Source organism: Dipodomys spectabilis, unplaced genomic scaffold (genome assembly GCF_019054845.1).
Source record: "Dipodomys spectabilis isolate Male_0828 unplaced genomic scaffold, ASM1905484v1 ptg000092l, whole genome shotgun sequence".
NCBI lineage: Eukaryota > Metazoa > Chordata > Mammalia > Rodentia > Heteromyidae > Dipodomys > Dipodomys spectabilis.
In genome coordinates, this window is record NW_024870769.1 from 1,313,088 (window position 1) to 1,332,952 (window position 19,865).

General features: G+C 39.4%; 1 long non-coding RNA gene across 1 annotated transcript; it reads right to left on the minus strand.

The window, feature by feature from the left end:
- Positions 1-11,037: 11,037 nt before the first annotated feature.
- LOC122112155 lies at positions 11,038-18,719 on the minus strand. The gene is made up of 3 exons (XR_006148111.1): positions 18,521-18,719; positions 16,080-16,123; positions 11,038-11,271 (listed from the first exon to the last, which is right to left on the minus strand). It is a non-coding gene; the product is annotated as an uncharacterized LOC122112155 (long non-coding RNA).
- Between the last annotated feature and the right edge of the window lie 1,146 nt (positions 18,720-19,865).

Below are 19,865 nucleotides of genomic sequence, written 5' to 3' on the forward strand. Positions count from 1 at the left end.
ATATGGAACCAACCCAGATGCCTCTCAGTAGATGAGTGGATCAAGATAATGTGGTGTGAGTGTGTGTGTGTGTGTGTGTGTGTGTGTAAATGAATTCTTTGCTTACATCAGAAAGAATACACTGCCCCACTTGTTAGGAAATGGAAAGACTTGGAAAAAATTACATTAAGTGAAGTTACCTAGTCCCAAAATAATTTAAGTCCCATAGTTTCCTTATTTGCAAAAAAATAGTGTACATATAAAATAATCTTATCAGATGAGCTGAAAAGCTAAAAAAAATGTACAAATGACCATATAAGATGTTTTATATGTACCATGTGATTTTATTATTTGCTGTTGTTTCCTTTGTATATTCTTTCCCCTATGGTATACCCCCTGTTGTCACTGTACTCGATTTTGATACACTGCATCTTATATATACATATGTCTAATCTGGGGAGGGAAAGGAGACTAACAAAATGCTGAAACAAGGACATAGGATGACCCATTGCAACAAAGATATCCACAGGACAATATATTAGAAAGAAACGGCGAGGGGGGTGATAGGAGTGTGGAGCTGGGAGAGGGAAGGGATAATGGGACAACACCAAGGAAGGGAAGGGGTAACAATGATTGACAAGTAATGTACTCATAGCCTTACTCATGTAACTGTAACCCCTCCGTACAACAACTTAATAATAAATTATATTTTTAAAAAATGTCTCGACTTTGAGATAAATATGTGTTTCTGTTGTGCTCCAGTGTCTGCTCCCTCTATGAAGGCTAGGGCCAAAAAAAGTGCACTCCCTTAATTTCAGAAGAATTTTTAATTCTAAAATCCATGGACTACATACCAATTATGAAAGAACAAATGTGACTCTGCCAACCCTTCACTAAGCAATTAATTCTTAAGTTGGATTGATTAAGGATCAATTAGAGGGAGACACTATGGAGGAACAGCTTGTAAAAGGAGACACCAAACTCCTGACAATGCTGCCTGTGTAGCCAGCATCAGCCTGACTGTTCAGGGATATATTTTCCTTCCAACAATTCATAAATATTCTCCTATCTCCTTCTTGACAAGCTCCAGTACCAAGCTCTAATTCTAATCTCAACTTTCCACTACTCACCACAGAGCCAAACTACAGACACAATTTTAAACTTCATACTTTTGGGGCTGGGGTGGTATAGGAGATGAGCACAGGACTTTGTACTTGCAAGCCAAACTACCAACAGTCAGCCCTTTTATTGATCTTGTTTTTGATAGTGTCCCATTAATTTTGCCCAGAGTAGCCTCAAACTCAAGATCTTCCTGCCTTCACATCATGAGTAGTTGGGATTTACAAACGTGCAGCAGGCCTAAAACTTCAAACATTTTTGCATCCTTATTTTCCCATGCTTATTCAGCTGGTTATTAGCTTCCAACCACAATTTTATCCTTGCTGTCTCTGATACAATGTTACCTCTGGAAGCCAAACCTGTTCCAGCCATCAAGGTATATAACACTAGATGCCTAGTCATTCAGCTCATCACTAACCTCCAGGACCTTATGGCTTCATAGTCAGGACTCTTCAGTGCCTCTCCCTGGGCCCACCTGCACTATCTGCTTTCCATACCTTACCTCCCAGGAACCCAGGTTTACCACCTGTAACATGCCAAGAACGTATAGCTATATGTCTAGTTACACTATTTTCCTGTTTTTATTTATTTATGACTGGCCTCATTCCAGAAAAGGTTTCAGGTAACACATACTCCAATCTGTTTTCTCAGATAAGGTTTCTAGTTCATGTTGATTCTATTGGCCTTATGATACATAATAGGCTCAAAAGTATTTTATTGGGCCCACAGTATTTCTCTGTGATTTCAATTTCTGCTGCACCCAAGAGAAGTCAGCAGTAGTGGCAGAAGTAGGCTTCTTATCAAAAGGAAAACAAAGGCAAATCACTGACTGGTCTTCAACTACAAATAAGCTTCTGAGTTCAAATCCCTGCTCCATTACTTTATATTATTTATATGACCAAGGGATAGATCTTCCTTCTAATTAGACTCACTTCCTTTTTAATTGAGGATAAAAGCAGACTGTTATGGGGATTAAATGAGCTGATATGTAGAAAAAGATTGCATTATACTACACATAATTAAGTAGTAACTATTGTCTGTTCTAATAATAACAAAGTAAGGGAGTATTAGTCATTTGATGCCATATACAAATCAGCACAAAACTCAATCATTTATAACAATAACACTTACTATCTCAGTTTCTACAGGTCAGAAGACAAAATGCAGCAAAGCTTTGTCCTCTAGTTGAAAGTTTCTTGCCACACTGAAGTTAGGGTATCACCCAAGCTGCAGGATTAACTAGGGAAGAAATGGATTCTAAGATTACTGATGTGGTGGTTGGGAGAATTCAGCTCCAAGTGGTTATTAAAGGTGTGAGTTTCAGTTACTTGCTGGCTGTTGGCTTGAGATTGCCCTCTGTTCCTTGAAATGTAGGCTCCTCCACAGGGCAATTCACAATAGGAAAACTTACTTCACTCACAATGAGTAGAGGAAGAGAATTCAAGGCAGAAATCACAAACTTTTCTATGTTGCTATCAAAAGTGGTATACTATTTCTACCAAATTTGATTGATTAGGAAGAAGCTGGTAAGTCTATCTCACACTCAAAAGGAGATCAAGCTATAGATGTAACTCAAATGGTTGAGCCCTTGCCTAACAAACAAAACCATCGGACCAACCTTAGGCATCTCAAAATCCCTACATTGTAGTTGTAGCCATACAGAACCTCAGAATATAAATAAAGGCTTCCATCAGCCCTAAGATGGTCAGATTTAACTGAGGCAAGGTGAGAGGGTCCAAGATGAGTAAGTGTCCTCATAAAAAGAGGAGACACCAGGGTGGCATGTACACAGAGGAAAGGTGATGTAAAACATAGTGAGAAGTCAATTCCTTACATGCCAAGAAGAGAAACCTCAGGAGAAGCCAAACTTGTCACTATTTTGATCTTGAATTTCCAGCCTCCACCACTGTGAGACAACACATGGATGTGGTTTAAATCACAGTCTTGTATTTTGTCATGGATGTCCTAGCAATACACTCATGAATACCAAAAGATCACAGGAAAACATCTCAGAGTGGTAGGCAAGTCTATAACCATGGTCCATTATGCAATAATCTCTTAAGAGGTTCTGCTTTTGCAGAAAAGGAGACATTTGGCACTCCCCAATGTACAAGAGTAGCCTAAGGACCTCTTAATATCGTAAAGGAATCTGTAGTCCAGGACTTGAAAGCTCTATGATTTACAGTCAAGTACAAAAGTATCAAGTGCTGGAATTAACATAATTAAGAATTTTGAATTTAAATCATGGGTGGTAGCATGGCCAAGCGGTTTAAGAATTTTAATTTATAGTCTTAAGAGTTCAGAATATTTAAAAGTTTAGATTTACCATATCCTAATTTGTTTTTAAAATGTATTATTTGAAATTAGACCTATTTTGTCATTAGTTTTAGATCTATGTACATCCTACGAGCATTCAGACTCCAAAACCACACTAATATTTTCTTCCCCTGAGCTTTAAGAAAAGGAAATCCTAAAGAATGGGCATGTGCTGAATTGCCTATAGCTATAGCCTTTCAGAGAAGAATCTTATTCTTTAACAGAAAGAAATTAAACTGTTTTATGGAGATCTTTCATTGTGAACTAACTGGTAGGCGTTCTCTTCCAAGCACTTGAAAATATTCATAATTTAGCTACCCACCCACATCAACTATTCATTAGAGGTCTTTTTTTTTTTTTTTTTACTTAAAAGGGAAGATAACACACATACAAAAATGAAAAGCTAATTCCATCTCTCATTGACAACTGTGTCAATTTTAAAACATAAAGTTGTCCTGAATTTCCAATTTCAGCCAAGTTGAGCAGCTGGTCTTAAGGCCATACGCTGGACAAAATTAAGCAACAATTTTAAGGTATTAGGCAGGAATCAAGGCAGAGTTATGATCCTTGAAAGGAGGAAAAAGCATAAAGTGAGTACCAAGTTCAACCTGCTTAGGAACTTAAGTGAGCAGAGTTGCATGCTCACAGGGCAGAAAAACAGGCATGAGTTTGAGGTTGCCATTATAGCTACTAGGATTCCTAGGACAGGTGCAAAGGGAGAAGGAATTGCACAGATGCAAACACTAGAGAATGACCCATGGCATTTCACAAGAATTCTTCTCAGGTCCTTAACCTTAGGCCACACAATCATAGGATGACCTCCAAAATCTAGCAGAAAATTGCTGCTAGGATACTGGCAGAGCTGAGTGGAATGTTCAAAGGCTGAATATTCCTGAGAAGGTAGTAGAGTTCCAACCGAGCCAGTGGAGAAGGATGATAATCAACTCACAAACTTTTTCATAAGTCATAAATAACATTTAAAATGCCACAAATTACTAAGAATAAAGGCTACAGTTTAATAGTGAGGCTAAAATTAAGTCCTAAAGCCAATTTTCGTCCAATTTGTGAGATGTCAGTAATTTAACTGCCAGTAAAATACAGAATCTTAACACTTTTTGGAGAAGGATCCCATAATTCACAGCTCCTACAAAGTATTATCCACAGTATCTAGCATAAAAAAACTTACAGGTGATAAAAAAAAAAAAACTTACAGGTGAGAACTTGGTTAAAGTGATTAGTAGCTAAAAGAAAAAAAAAACAGAAGATTGACAATATGATGAAGAAATGCAAAGAATTGGTTTGTGTTTCTGTTTTTGTTTTATTTATTGTTCTGTTGGTCATAGGACTTGAACTCTGGGCCTGGGCGCTGTCCCTGAGCTCTTCAGCTCAAGGTAAGTACTCTACCACTTGAGCCACAGCACCGATCCAGTTTTCTGGTAGCTAATTGGAGATGAGTCTCATGGACTTTCCTGCCTGGAATGGCTTTGAACCATGATCCTTAGATGTCAGCCTCCTGAATAGCTAGGATTACAGGCGTGAACCACCGGTGCCTGGCTAAGAATTAGAATATTTTTTTCTTTTTCTTTTCTTTCCTTTTTTTTTTTTTTTTCTAGATCTGGAGCTTGAACGCAGAGCCTAGGCACTGTCCCTGAGTTTCTTTTGCTCAAGGCTAGCACTCTACCACTTGAGCCATAGCATCAATTCCAACATCTTCTGTTTATATGGTGCGAGGAATCGAACCCAGGGCTTCATGCATGATAGGCAAGCACTCTACCACTGAGCCACTTTCCCAGCCCAGAATTCGAATTTTTTTAAGGATACTCAATGTTGTCAAAGCTGCCCTTACACACATTATCTTTCCAACTCAGCCTCCCAAGCAGTTAGGATTATATACCTTTGCCATATGCTTGCTAAAATATTTTTTAAGAATCAAATATACATTCAATTATCGGTATCAAAAAGTAATTATCAGGGCTGGGAAGGCAGCTCAGTGGTAGAGCGCTTGCCTTGCATGCTCAAGGCCCTGGGTTCGATTCCTCAGCACCACATAAGCAAAAAGAAAAAAGCCAGAAGTGGCACTGTGGCTCAAGTGGTAGAGCGCTAGCCTTGAGCTGAAGAGCTGAGGGACAGTGCCCAGGCCCAGAGTTCAGGCCCCACGACCGGACCCAAAAAAAAAAAAAAAAGTAATTATCAGATGGGTTTATAGATTAATGAATTTGAAGATAGGCTAACAATGATGAGTGACAGGATTACCATTTTCATTGCCATCCTTATGCTCATCTTAAATCCACACTATTGGTGGGTATAGTCTTCTCATTTACTTTATTTTTCATTCTCCCTAGCAAATTATTTTTCAAACAAAGGGATTTAAGATTTAAGACAATATTTATGTGGTAAGAAATATTGCAGAATAATTAAGAATTACCCTTTGAAACAAAAATTAAACAGAATGTCTGGAAAATTTAAATCTCACCCTTTTTTAGGACCTCACAAACCAAACTACTGTGCTTCAACAGTTGTTCCTTGGTATCTTAATCCAATTCTATGCCCTCCCAAATGGGGTTACAGCCCTTCTATTCAATTGGTGGTCATACTGTGTCCTATTCCTTAAGGCTTGGGGTACTGGGCAAAATGGATAACTATCCATTAGTTCTTACAGATTTACATGTTTCATGAGAACTCTTGAAAGATAAACACATAATTCAGAGAAATAAATCACTTGTTTTAAAATTTGACATTACAAAGCATCCCAAGAAAGAATAGCATGCTAGCTAGGCACTAGTAGCTCATGCCTGTAATCCTAGCTACTCAGGAGGCTGAGATCTATGGATCCTGTTCAAAGCCAGCCTGGACAGTTAAGTCTGTGAGATTCTTATCTCCAACCACCAGAAAAACTAGAAGTGGCACTGTGGCTGAAGTGGTAGAAAGCTCACCTTGAGCTGAAAAGCTGAGGGACAGTGCCCAGGCCCAGAATTCAAGCCCCACAACTAACAAAAAAGAAAAGATAGCATGCTTTAGAATTGACTAAATTTGAAAATGAACAAAAGGATGGCAATGAAAATGGTAATCCTCTCACTCATCCTGCTAGTCTGGCACAAATTCTTAATGAATGTGGCACTTCATTCCTATATTTCACTTCTTTAGATTTCATTCAGGCAAAAAATGGTGAGGGAAAAATTAATTTTAGAAACCCATGGTTTAATGGCATTCAACATGAATGTGGTATCAAAAGGGGTCCTCAAAAAGGGTGTTACGGCTTAGGTATTAAGTGCTTCTTCCTCAAATACTTACATGTAAAGGCTTAGCCCTAAGCTGATTGGTCCAGTTGAGAGAGTATTAGATTGTCAGGGCTTTATCTTAATCAATGGATCGATCCACTGATGGATTAATTATCTGAGAGTATCATTGGGAGTGATAAAAACTTTCAGAGATGGGGCCTGATTGAAGGAGATTACTGGGTACTTTCCCCAGACGATGTACCTTATGTCCTGTCCTTTCCTAGCTCTGACTCTCCTTTGCTTCTTGGCTGCCATGAAGTAGCAACTTTGATTCTTCATGTGTCCTGCTATAATGTTCTGCCACCAAGACCCAGAAACAATGAACCTGGTTGACATATTGATCTATGTGAGACTATGGGTTAAAATAAATCTTTCTTGACTTTCTCTCTCTGTTATTTGATCACAGTGACAAAATACCATTAACACAGTTGAGTAGATAGTGTAAGAATTTTTAATCAATGATTGTTAAGCAAAGCATTTTGGTTTAGTGTATTTATAACTGTTATTTTCCAACTAAATAGTGGCTCCCCACTGTCTATCAGGACATATCTACTCTTCCTTCCAGCATTCCATTGACTATCCACATTGTCTGCTTCAATCTAATTTGGCTTCATCTCTTTACAGTTTCCTTCTAGTTACTTCTTCCCACATCAGAGCAATGCATGTTTGTTGCACATAATCTTCATTCAGAAATTCATCCAATAATGCATCTTTGTGGACACTCTTCTCAGATTCTCCTTGGCCCTAAGCTGTGGAGTAGAGCAAAACTCCAGGAGGGCTGAGACCAGCTGCTCTGAAGCTGAGCAAAAATTGCAGAGATCTCTCCAAAAAATGTTTCAGCAGGGAACATTCTATCATGTCTCCTATGCCTACCAAATATTTAGTCACTTTGTGCCAGGAACTATGGTCAGTATTAGCAATATACTAAACAAAACTAGATGGTAAGGGTAAAGTGAGTGGAAATGTTTAGGGGAGGGAACAGATAGTTAAGAATTACTAAGCATTCATTGAACCCCAGGGACCGTGGAGAACATAGCCCTCACAAGAAACTAATTTGGTCCTTTTGGAATTTAAAACTGAAACCTCTTAGTTTGTTTCACCTATGCCTCTAGTTGACCTATTAACATTTGTGGAACATCAATATGATAGAGGACCAGGCAAGTCTAAGACCCTGGTCCCCAATAGGCTATATGCAATACTTATCAGACTGTATAAGCACTACGACTTGATCATTTTAGTACATAAAATACACCTTAATTAGAATGTAGGCTATTTAAGGAAACAAAAATACATGTTTAGTGTTCATTACAATTGAGTTTTTTAAAAAGGTATATTTATTATGTGAATTTGAATGTATGTGCTATTGTGTATAAGGCATGGTAAACTTGAAATATTTACATTGTTTCTATAATTGTTCAATTATTTCATCCATTGTACAAATTATCTCATCAGTTATACAAATAAGTAACCCATGCCAACAAAATGAATATAATAATCAAATCATCTCACAGTGCTAGCATATTTGGGCTCAAGTCCAACATTTTCTTTTGAGTTAGGGGAACAAGCTTGTTTGATCCGCAAAATGGACATTAATATTCTCCTTAACCAGGCTGCTGTGGAGACTGAATGGAAAAAGGAACAAGTCACAGTAAATAGTCCTTTCTTGTATCATCCCTCTCAACATATTCTGATGTCGTTTGTAATTCTGTCAATGTCTATAATAATGTCAATACTGTAATAACCCATTATGATTACTGCAAAGAAAAAACACTAGCCCATTACAATGATTCATGTTTTCTGTTTCCTCTTCACACTGCATTTTACTTAAAATCCCATAATCCATGCACCCATTGCTCATTGAACACCTATTAATGTGCCAGGGTCTGTACTGGGCACTAAAAATTACAGCAGTAAAGACCATATGATATAGTTATGGAACTTACATTCGAGGTCTGTGTGTGTGTGTGTATTGTAGCTTAAAATGTAACTGGGCTGGTAAAGGTTGTGTGAAAGGAGGTTAAGGGAGACAGTGATAGGTAAGACAGATAAGAGGTTTGCTATTAGAGGTTAGAGAACACTGAGATTAGAAGAACAAGTCATCATATGGATATCAGGGAGAACAATCCAGTGAAGATACAGTGAAAACTACTAGGTGAAATCATGTCTGGCCTTCTTAAAGGGCAGAAAGATGCCAAAACAGCATTAGTGTAAACAATGAGTCACAGGCAACAGAGACCCAAAGTATGTGAAGCCAGATTCTATAGGGTCTTATAGGTCATAGAAAGGCCTCTCTGGGTATTAAACAGTAGCAGAAGGGCCACTATAAATCTATGGTAGCAATTCTCATATTTGAGTTACAACAAGATCACCCAGGTTTTGGTCTATTAGAAAAATGAGGGAGGGGGTAAAATGTTCGACAAGAAAAGTGCTACCTTACTTTTGTAACTGTAACCCCTCTGTGCATCACTGTGACAATAAAATTAAAATAAAAAATAAATTTTGAAAAAGACATAGATTACACAAAAAACCCACTGCTTTAGCAGCTGAACTGGAAACCTAGACAATATCCATATACATTATAAACTACCACTACTCAACAATAAAAAAAGAAATCAACGTGTGTGTGTGTGTGTGTGTGTGTGTGTGTGTGTGTGTGTGTACTGAGGCTTGAACTCAGGGACTGGGCGCTGTCCCTGGTTTTTTTTTCATATATATATAATATATATATATATATATATATTTTTTTTTAAATACTGTACAGAGGAGTTAGTTACATGACTAGGGTAATGAGTCCATTTCCTATCAAGCATTTTCACTCAAGGAAGGTGCTCTACCACTTGAGCTACAGTTCTACTTCTGGCTTTTTGCTGGAAATAAAATCTCACAGACTTTCCTGCCTGGTCTGTAATCCTCATCTCTCAGCCTCCTGAGTAGCTAAGATTATAGGTGTGAGCCATGGTATAAAGCAGGAATCAATTATTGATACACATAACCTGGATGGATAGAGAATTACATTAAGTTGGAAAAAAATCCAAAAAGTTAATGATTCCACCTATGTAACTTCTTTGAAATGACACAACTGATAATCATCCTTGATTTTTCACTTTTAAATCAGTAGACAGCTATCCTTATTACTATCTTGTAAAATGGACAACTGTCCAAGTTTTACTTTCTCAGTTCTAGAAATCCAGCGTGACAAAGAATGCACAGAATAATAACCGAATAGGAATTTGCAAATACCACAACAAAAACAGAATATGGGAAGAAGGCTTCAAACTTACCAATTCTATGGGACTTAAAAACTGCTCCAGGGCTTAGGCATAGCTCAAGAAGTACAAGAAACTGAAGCCCTGGGTTCAATCCCCAATGCCACACAGACAGACAGAGAGACACAGACAGACAGACAGACACACACACACACACATAGACAGACAGACAAACACACACACACATACACGCTATACTGTTTCATAATGTTTCAAATGCAGGTAAAGGCTGGCATAGCTCCGCACTATGGCTCATGCCTCCTAGCTACTGAGCAAACTGAGTTCTGAGAATCATGGTGTGAAGCCAGCCCAAGCAAAGAATTCCATGAGACTCTTATCCAATATACTACTCAGAAAGGCTAGAAGTGGTATATGGCTCAAGTGGTAGAGCATTAGCCTTGAGTACAAAGCACCCATGCCCTGAGTTCAAACCCATCATGAGAAAAAAAAAAAAAAAAGCTGGCCATGGTGTCACATACCTATAATCTCTGCATCCAGGAAGCAGAGTCAGGAGGATTTTAGTTAAAGGCCAACCTGAAGGACATAGCAAAAGCCTATCTCAAGAAAAAAAAACCAAAACTACAGGAAAAGGTTCCAAGAAACCAGTTATCTTGAACTGCTTTTGCATTTACCAGAAAAATGTCATGTAGTAGTACAATCCCTTTGGGACTCGTCTGGCCAGTAGTAATTTGCTAACACCACTGAGGAAAAGAATGGATTCACATTTAACCTACAAACAAATTACACATACAATTCCACAATGCCATTTCCATCCCTAGCAATACAGACAATCAAATCCCCTTTCTTGTAGTCAGAACTTTACTTCAATGTATTGAAATACGAGAGGCGAGCCCACCCTTATTAACCTCAGACCATTTCTAAAGGAACTGTTGATTCACTGCAACAGAAACAGGAATTTCTTCTGTTAAGTGATAGCCAGGAACCGACATGGATGCTTTTACTTTTTAAGGCAGCAGCATCAAGGCACATACATACACTACTTGTTCTGAAAACGTAACAAAAGGCTTTATTTTTACCTGATGGTCTTAGTACACTTAATTCAGAAAAGACTCAAGACATAACATTGTTGAAAATATTTATTTTGATAGTCTATGTATGATAAATAAGTCAGAAGAGGTTCTACTCCATCACAGATGCATCTGAGAAGAGCCCTGTGCCATCCAAATGAAGACTGGCCACCTGAACGATGTCCCATGTCTTATCCCATCCAGAGCACACACCTTCCATAGTGTTTCTGTTCAGGATTGCTTCCAAGTCCAGATGACCAAATAGTCCTTTATCCCCAAAGTAGGCTAAAAGGTTTGTGAAGAGGAAAAAATACATTAAACCCTGAAACAAAATTGCATAATCACAGCTGAAGAATTCAAGTATTTTGTATACTTATGTGTTTGTTCATCTGTCAAATGCAGTTCTGAAGACAAGAATTAAATAACACAACAAAATATTGAAACATTCCGAACAGCATTTAAAACAATAGTTGTCTTAATTTTTTTGTGAGATTACCTATTAGAAACAAAAAGGAAAGTGTATGTTGATATATAAAATGATATCAGTAAAAAGGCAAATGATGCATAACTCTACTGACTAGAATAATGGAGGAGTTCAGATAATAAAGCTTCATCATGAGATTCAGCATCAATACTAAAATAATATTGACTGAAGACCTTCAGTGAGCCACACTCTGTATGGAAACCCACTTAACTCCCCGTTAAGATTCTTGCTTTAAAGCTGTGAAAATTGCGCTGGAAAGCTGGCTCAGTGGTAGAGAACTTCCCTTGCATGCATGAGGCCCTGGGTTCAATTTCTCAGCACCACATAAGCAGAAAAAAGCTGGAAGTGGTGCTGTGGCTTAAGTGATAGGGCGCTAGCCTTGAGCTGAAGAGCTGAGGGACAGCCCCTAGGCTCAGAGTGCAGTCTCCATGTCCAACAAAAACAAACAAACAAACAAAAAACCGTGGAAATGGAGACCTTGAAATGATTACATGAAACCTGAGTACTCTAAATACCTTGGCCTATTCACATTTCCAGGAGAAATTAGCCTCCATTCCCACTTCACCTAATTCTTACCACAAACATTCCCTCCACTAAGAAGCTGCCAGAATCCCAAACAATTGGTTAACTGGAAGCAACAGATCCAGGAAGGAGAAAAGTATTAACATCTCCCACTAATTCTGGCATACAGTTGAGATGTGAAAATAAACTCAAACTAAAGATGTAGTAGCCCAACGTTAGAACACTGGCCTAGCATGTGCAAAGCCCTGAATTCAATCCCTATCATTGAAAAAAAAAAAAAAGATGCCTCTGACAATGAGCATCCAAAATAAAAATCTTCCTTGCAGTACAACAGATACTAATCTACTTACTCTTTTTCATTAAAACACTACATATGAAAATACCATTCTTATCAACCAACAACTGATGAAGGCATACACTGTAGTGCTGGATAAAAAAAGTGGTTACTAAGATCAACGTAGTTCTAATACCAAAAGGCAACAATTTTCCAAAAGAAAGAAAATATCAAGCCAGGCACCGGTGGCTTACACTTATAATCCTAGCTACACAGGAGGCTGAGATCTGAGGATCATGGTTCAAAGCCAGCCCGGGGAGGAAAGTCCGTGAGACTCCTATCTCCAATAAACCACTAGAACACCAGAAGTGGCTCTGTGGCTTAAGCAGTAAAGCGCTCACCTTGAGCTGAAGAGCTGAGAGATAGTGCCCAAGATGAGTTGGAGCCCCATGACCAAAAAAAAGAAAATATCAAAAACTACTAATTATATTGCTTATAAGTATTATATAAATAATAAAATTACGGAGCCAGATACTCATGGCTGTAGACCTAGCTACTAGGAAAACTAAAATCTGGAGGACTGTAGTTCAGGCCCAACCCAGGCAAAAGTTTGTAAGTCTCCATATCAACCATAAAAAAGCTGGGAGCAGTGGTGCACACCTGTCATTCCAGATACACAGGAGTACATACAGGAGGATCACATTCCAGGATAGCCCCAGGAAAAAGAGACCAAACTGGAAGAGCACCTGCCTAGCAAGTACAAGGCCCTGAGTTCAAACCCCAGTACCTCCAAGAGTAATAATAAATTTGTGTATAAGCAATAAAATTTATATTAACATTAAATTTTATATTAATTCTGTTCTTTCCGGATACAGAGTGGGCAACCAAGCAACACCTCTCCAGTCTCCCCAATGCAGCCAGCAAAGAATATGAAATTGTGTAACTAGACAACCCTTGCAGGAAATCAATTCTTTCCTAAAATGCAAGTATACCTTGGAAGGAAGGAAGGAAGGAAATTAGAACACACCCTATATGACACAGACTGAGAAAGTCAGCACAAGAAAAGAGGAAGCACTGAAAAGACAGTAAGGTGGAGAAATAAAACTTTCAGGCAGTTATCTCATCTTTCTGTAACTCTGAAGGTCCAAAGTTTCTCCAAGAATAGCAGCTATTCCATCCCCACCCCTGCGTCTGAGATTCCCCAAGACACAAAGACCAAGGGTTGGAGTCATTTAGTTAATTCAACATTTGTTGAGCAGCTAAGTTAGGCCTTAGCAGGAAAAAAAATGTAATGTACATAAGCAGCAAGCATAATACAAGGCAGAATGGCATATGTGAAAGAATACTATGGGAACATAGAAATGCAATCAGTTTAAGCCAGAAGTAGAAGACATTTAGCAAAGAGCTAACATTGAGGGCTTTCCTGAAAAAGGTTTCATCAGATGGAAATACGGAAAAGAGAATTCCGGACATTAAGCCAAATGGGCAAAGGCACATGCTGGGATTAGCATGTACTATTATATAGCATGCTGTTTTCCCCAGAGGACAGTTTTAAGAGATGCAATAAAATGTTATGGATAGATACTGAGTCTAACTGGTGCCATGCTGGCATTTTGGTGGATGATGGAGACTTTCCCAGGGCTCTGGAGGTGGAATCCACTTCCCCATGCCCACCCCCAGGTGATAGGCACCTAAACTCCTAGAAGCAGATGGGCAGGGACTTGGACAATAGGTTCCCAGACCTGCCAGGTCTGTACCATAAACTCATTGCACTCTGGAGCTCCATGTGACCTTGCCCTCTGACCATGACCCCTCCACCTCTGCCACCACGTCTCATACCACGTCTCATGTCTGTTGATTCTCCTCCTGTCTCCTGACTCATCAGGTCACAACTCTATTAGAGTTGATCTGGTTTGTTGTGATTTGTTTTCTGCTCTTTCTCGATACCTTCACTGCTCAGCATTAACTAACAGCATTAACTGCACTACATGTTGCATGTTTTTGGGGGGTACGTGAGTCTGTTCATAGTTACCGGCTTTCTAATAGACTCCCAGTTCAACCTCTCAAAAAAATAAAATGTTAAGCAGAGAGAGAGAGGTAAAGAAAGAAAGCCTCATTTGTTGCCAATCCACAATACGAATATCTGAAATAGCAAACACTTCTGGTCCTAAACATTTTGGATAATACTCAATCTGTATACTTTTTTAATGACCACACTAGAAAAAAGTGACTTAACAGAGGTTTTGAAAAAACTAAAGCCTAGAGTATCAGTGAAGTCTACAAGAGATGTCTTAAAACAGAGGGTCAAGCTGAAATCCCAAGCAGCAGTCAAGGCTCTCACAGCACCAGAATTATCAGTCCTTCTTCTGAAGCAAATTTGCTTGAGATTCTAGTTTCATTTATATTTATATCTATCTATCTATCTATATATATATATATACACACATACATATATCATTCACATACATGTTTATGTAATTTTTACACAGTGCTCTATTTTAGATTCAGAATACCACTCAAAAGCTTAAGTGGGCTTGGTTATGCAGCCTGCAAAGCTACAGGGAGGTGGGAAAACCTTTAAGAGGTATAGAGCCTTATAGAATGAAGTCATACCACTGGGGGCATACCCTGCCCTCCTCTTTCTTTATTTTCCTGCTACCATGAAGTGAACAGGCCTCCTCTACTACATGCTCCTGCTATTTTGGACTATGCCACCACAGGCCCACATCCTCAGGACCAAGTAACCATAGACTGAAGTCACTGAAGCCATGAGCCAAGTTAGTTTGGTTAACTCACTTTGCCAAAATAATGGAAAACTAACAGACAAGTATACATATATATAGATGTGTACATAAATATATACACAGTGTGTATGAAGCTTCTGAAACTGCTTGTCCAACACCAGCAAGGTTGCTTCTGGGAAAGAAATGTGACTTCATTTTCAGAGTATGAATGTTTGTATATTTTGTACATTATGAATTTACTAATTTCTTTAAGAATTTATTGTAAGGAGAGGCTGGGAAGGTGGCTTAATGGTAGAGTGCTCACCTTGCATACATAAGGCCCTGGATTCAATTCCTCAGTACCACATAAGCAGAAAAAGCCAGAAGTGGCACTGTGGCTCAATTGGTAGAACGTTAGCTCTGAGTTCAAGCCCCAGGACTGGCAATTAAAAAAGAAATAAAAAAAACTTTTTGTAAGGAATTAAAAGTCTATAGAAATCTACGTACATTACAATGTTGTAAAACAAGGGGCTTGGCTCAAGTGATAGATTACCAGCCTTGTAGGAAATAAGCCAAAGAAGAGCATGAGGCCATGAGTTTAAGCTCCAGCCTTGGCATATAAGTAAGTAAATAAATAAATAAATGTATTATCATGTAAAATACTGAAAAGTTGAAAAATCAAACTAATGGGCACTGGAAAACAAAAAGAATAAAAAGTCCAATTTTAGGTGAGAAAAAACTGAAAATCCTATGTGCCCTTGTTAGAACAACACAAAAGGCTGTATTTATCTGAAAAAGGATAAGATGTGAATGTAAAAATTAAACAGTTCATCTTGTGATGTAGTAAGATAATAAATTAGTTATTTTTCTTCTAAAATATGTTTTCTATGATTATAATAATAAAAATTTGGAAGGAATAAGTGGGTACCTGGTAACATGATAAACAGGTCCACAAGGTTTTTCCAACAGCCCAAGACCACAATGATTTGTAACAGTCCATTCAGCAGCTACCATTGTTATTGTTTTGCTTCCCAATGACTTAACACTTACATAAACATTGCCCTGAAATGTTTATTAGTAAGAGCAGTACCTCTGTTGGTTCAGGCATTCCAGGATCTGGACCCCTTTAAAACCCTAAAAAAAAAAAAAATGAAATTCATTGAAATACCAGAAGACAAAAAAATGTAAGGCTTTCTTTTTAATCTAATCCAGTACAGCTAAAATGACACCATATCAATCAATACCATGTAGATTAATCTGTGCTACAAAAGAGATTCAAATCTTCCCTACAAGCTGGGTACCAGTGGCTCAGGCCTGTAATCTTAACTACTCAGAAGGCTGAGATCTGAGGATCATGGTTCAAAGTCAGCTCGGGCAGGAAAGTCCATGAGACTCTTATCTCCAATAAACCACTAGAAAACCAGAAGTTGTGCTGTAGCTCAAGTGGCAGAGTGCTAGCCTTGAGCTAAAGAGCACAAGGACAGTGGCCAAGCTCAGAGTTCAAGCCCTAGGACTGATCCTCCCCCCCTCCTCACCCCAAAAAATCTTTCACTACAGTATGAAAATCTCCAAGACTAATCAGCAGAAGGCACAAGCTATCTTCTACTATATAGGAAATTAACACAGTAGTACTTAGCTTGTTATACTTTTCATTATTAGTTGTTAGGTAGAAATATATTAACACAAGTCTCAAATCACACTGGAAGACATGAGGAGGAACACAAATACTTTTAAAAGCACAATTGAGGATCTCTAACTCTTCCAAACACACTTTTTATAAAGCAAAGGCTAGTGGTAAAAAGGAGTGGAGTAATTCAATGATTACTAATCAACTAAATTAAATTAGCTCTCAAGTATGAATATACCTTTTACTGTTCAAAATATACTTTAAAATGTGATAATGCATATGTAAATATATATGCTAAAGTAACAGGTTAAGAACATCAAGAATTAAGAAGGGTTAGGTGTGGTGGTTAGTATTCAGGAGTCAGGAGGAACTTTTAAAGCCAGTCCAGGCTATAAAGCAAGACCCTACCAAAAAAAAAAAAAAAACAAAACAACAATAAAAAACCAAGAACTGTGAATTGTTAAATTGTGAAACTATAAATTATGAAATTTTACCCTATTTTCAGGATAACTAATATGCTAAAGAACCTGGAGAGTAGTTTAAACATAAAATTAACTTTGACATGCAGTGTAAAAGACAATGATAAAGTACTGTAAAGACAGCCTTAGCATCTTAGACAATAGAGTGAAAATCACCATAATGGTAGTCCTAGAAAGGGAACCAGTATGCAGATACTCCAGACTGTATGGAGTAGAAAAGTCAAAACCAAAACCAAAAATAATGGGGGAATAATGGGCTGCAAGGATGCAAGGAATAGGAAAAAAACCACAGCCTGTGTAAGTAAACTGTCATAATTATCTCTAATCCTTGATACCTAAACAAAGTCACCAAAATGTGGAAAAGTAATATATATTTTTAATGAATTCAAAATAAGGGAGGAAAATGATATTTTAAAGACCTTCATACATAGTATCCCCTTATAACTAATGGCTTGCAACTAACTCAAGGGAAAATAAGAATCACCTAGAGGATGTCCAACCTACTCCAAGGCTGTTAAGGTAAAGACCAAATAAACTTTACACAGTGTATGACATTTTAAATGAACTGAAACCAGCACATAAAGTGTGAAATATTGTTCAAAAAGAGAGGTACACATTACCTCACCTATGTAACAGTAACCTCTCTGTACATCACCTTTACAATAAACTTAAAAAATAAATGAAGTGTGAACTATGAGCTCCTGAAATGTCAAATTGTATCTTCAAACTCACAGAGCTGTGGCTAGAACCTATGCTTTCCCTTTCACCATACTGCCTGAATTTAACAACAAAGCAAACCTTAAAAAGAGGGTAAAGTTGCAGTGTGCAGCCCTATGTGACAGTTCGCCTGGGCACTGACAAATGCTTGCAGCTCAGCAATACGACTGAGAGTAGGGACCCTGAGGCCCCAGGACCAGGGTTAGACACCGCCCCCCAGGCCTCCTGGCTTAGTCCCCTGTGACCTTGGCAACGAACGATGCCTTTTCTATAGCTCAGCTTCTTCCCATTTGAAAAGGACCAGTAATAAAAATCACCCAACCGAGTGAGAAGGCAAAAACATCCAACTACTGTAGTGGCAATGACCGTGGCCTCAAAGGCACTCACTCCCAGGCCAGGCTCCTTTCCACGCTAGACCCGCGGGGGGGGGGGGGGGTCAAACGCCCTGAAAACCCACCCCAGCCGCCGCGTAGCTCCGACACCTCACAGCCACCCTGAGAAACAGCCCGCGCCTCCATTTTCACAGGCAAACGCAGAACGGGAAGAGCCGGGTGCGGTGCTGAAGACCACCCGACTAGTCCCGTCCACCCCCACGAGACGAGACGCCGTCGGGCGCCGTGGGGTGCCCGGTTCCGGTTCCCGGGAGCCTAAATTCACAGCCGCGCGAGCCCTCCGACCTCCGCTCTCCTGGCAGGTTCTCGCACTGACCCAGGTAAATGACGAGAGGGATAAAGCCCCAGCGGATGGCGAACTGGCCGCCCTTGAAGAGCTGCTGCAGCCTCTGCTTGGCCTCTTTGCTCAGCTTCACCATCGTGACGTGAGGGCCGCGCGGCACGGCCAGGTCCCTCACAGCCGCGGCCAGCACCCGGGAAACAGCGCGCACGCACACACAGACGGCCTTTACGGCAGGTGTCGTGACGTCTCCGCTAGCGGTCGTAACTCACCGCCCTTAGCTTGTTCTGGCGCCCCGGCGCCAGGGGGAGGCGCATGCGTGGTTAGTTCTGCTTTGCTCTTCTTCCCTCCCCGCCCCACCCACCCCCAAGCTCCTCCCTTTCAGAATAGAGTTCAAGCTCTCCTTTTCTCTGGCTGCTTGGGAAAGCTGAAGACCCTTATTCGTTTCTTGGGATTAGGTTAGCTTGGATTAGTACTCTCCTTCTCTCTTCCCATGATCTTAGCCATTTTTAAAAGCACATTTCCATGTGCTTTCCTTTTAGAAGGTCAATTAATTGGAAAGGAGTTGGTTTATTCCCCACCTGGTCTGACTTGCCCTATGCTCTTGGATAAATTCTCTGCGTGTGTTCGTGTGTGCGCTGGGCTTGAACTCTGGGCCTAGGCACTGTCTCTTAGCTTTTTCGCCTAAGGTTGGCCCTCTACCATTTGGCCGACAGTTCCAACCTAATCGTGGATAAAATCTGTTATGAATTAATGCCTAATAAGGAAAGTATCCTGATTTTTTTAAAAAAAGAAATCTTTCCTAGTCATCCTGTTTGCACTACTAGCCAGCATTTGTTTAATATTAAACTCTTTTTTTTAAGAAGCTGACCACTGTAACAATTAATGTGGTTGATGGTAAATGTTAGCCCCTCTTGCCCACATTGGGTAAAATTCAGTAGATGTCCACTCTAGCTGCACATCAGAATTACTTGGAAAGGTTTAAAACAGTGATTGTGCAAGGATCTACTAGAAATTCTAATTAGTTGGGAGAGAAGAGTGAAAGATAGCTATTTGTTTGCACATTAGAATCTCAAGGTGAAAAATGCAAGCTACTCAGGAGGCTCAAATCTGAGCATCACAGGCTTGAAGCCCTATGCAGAAGAGTCCATCAGACTCTTACCTAAAATTAACCACCAAAAGCTGGTTGTGGAGCTGTGGCTCAAGGGGTAGAGCACAGACCTTGAGAGACAGAGCCCAGGCCCTGGATCCAACTCCCAGTACCAGCACACACACACACACACACACACACACACACACACACACACATAATCTCAAAGTAATTCTAATATGTGACTAGAGTCCCTAAATTCTGGTACAGTAACACCATGCATGGTATCAT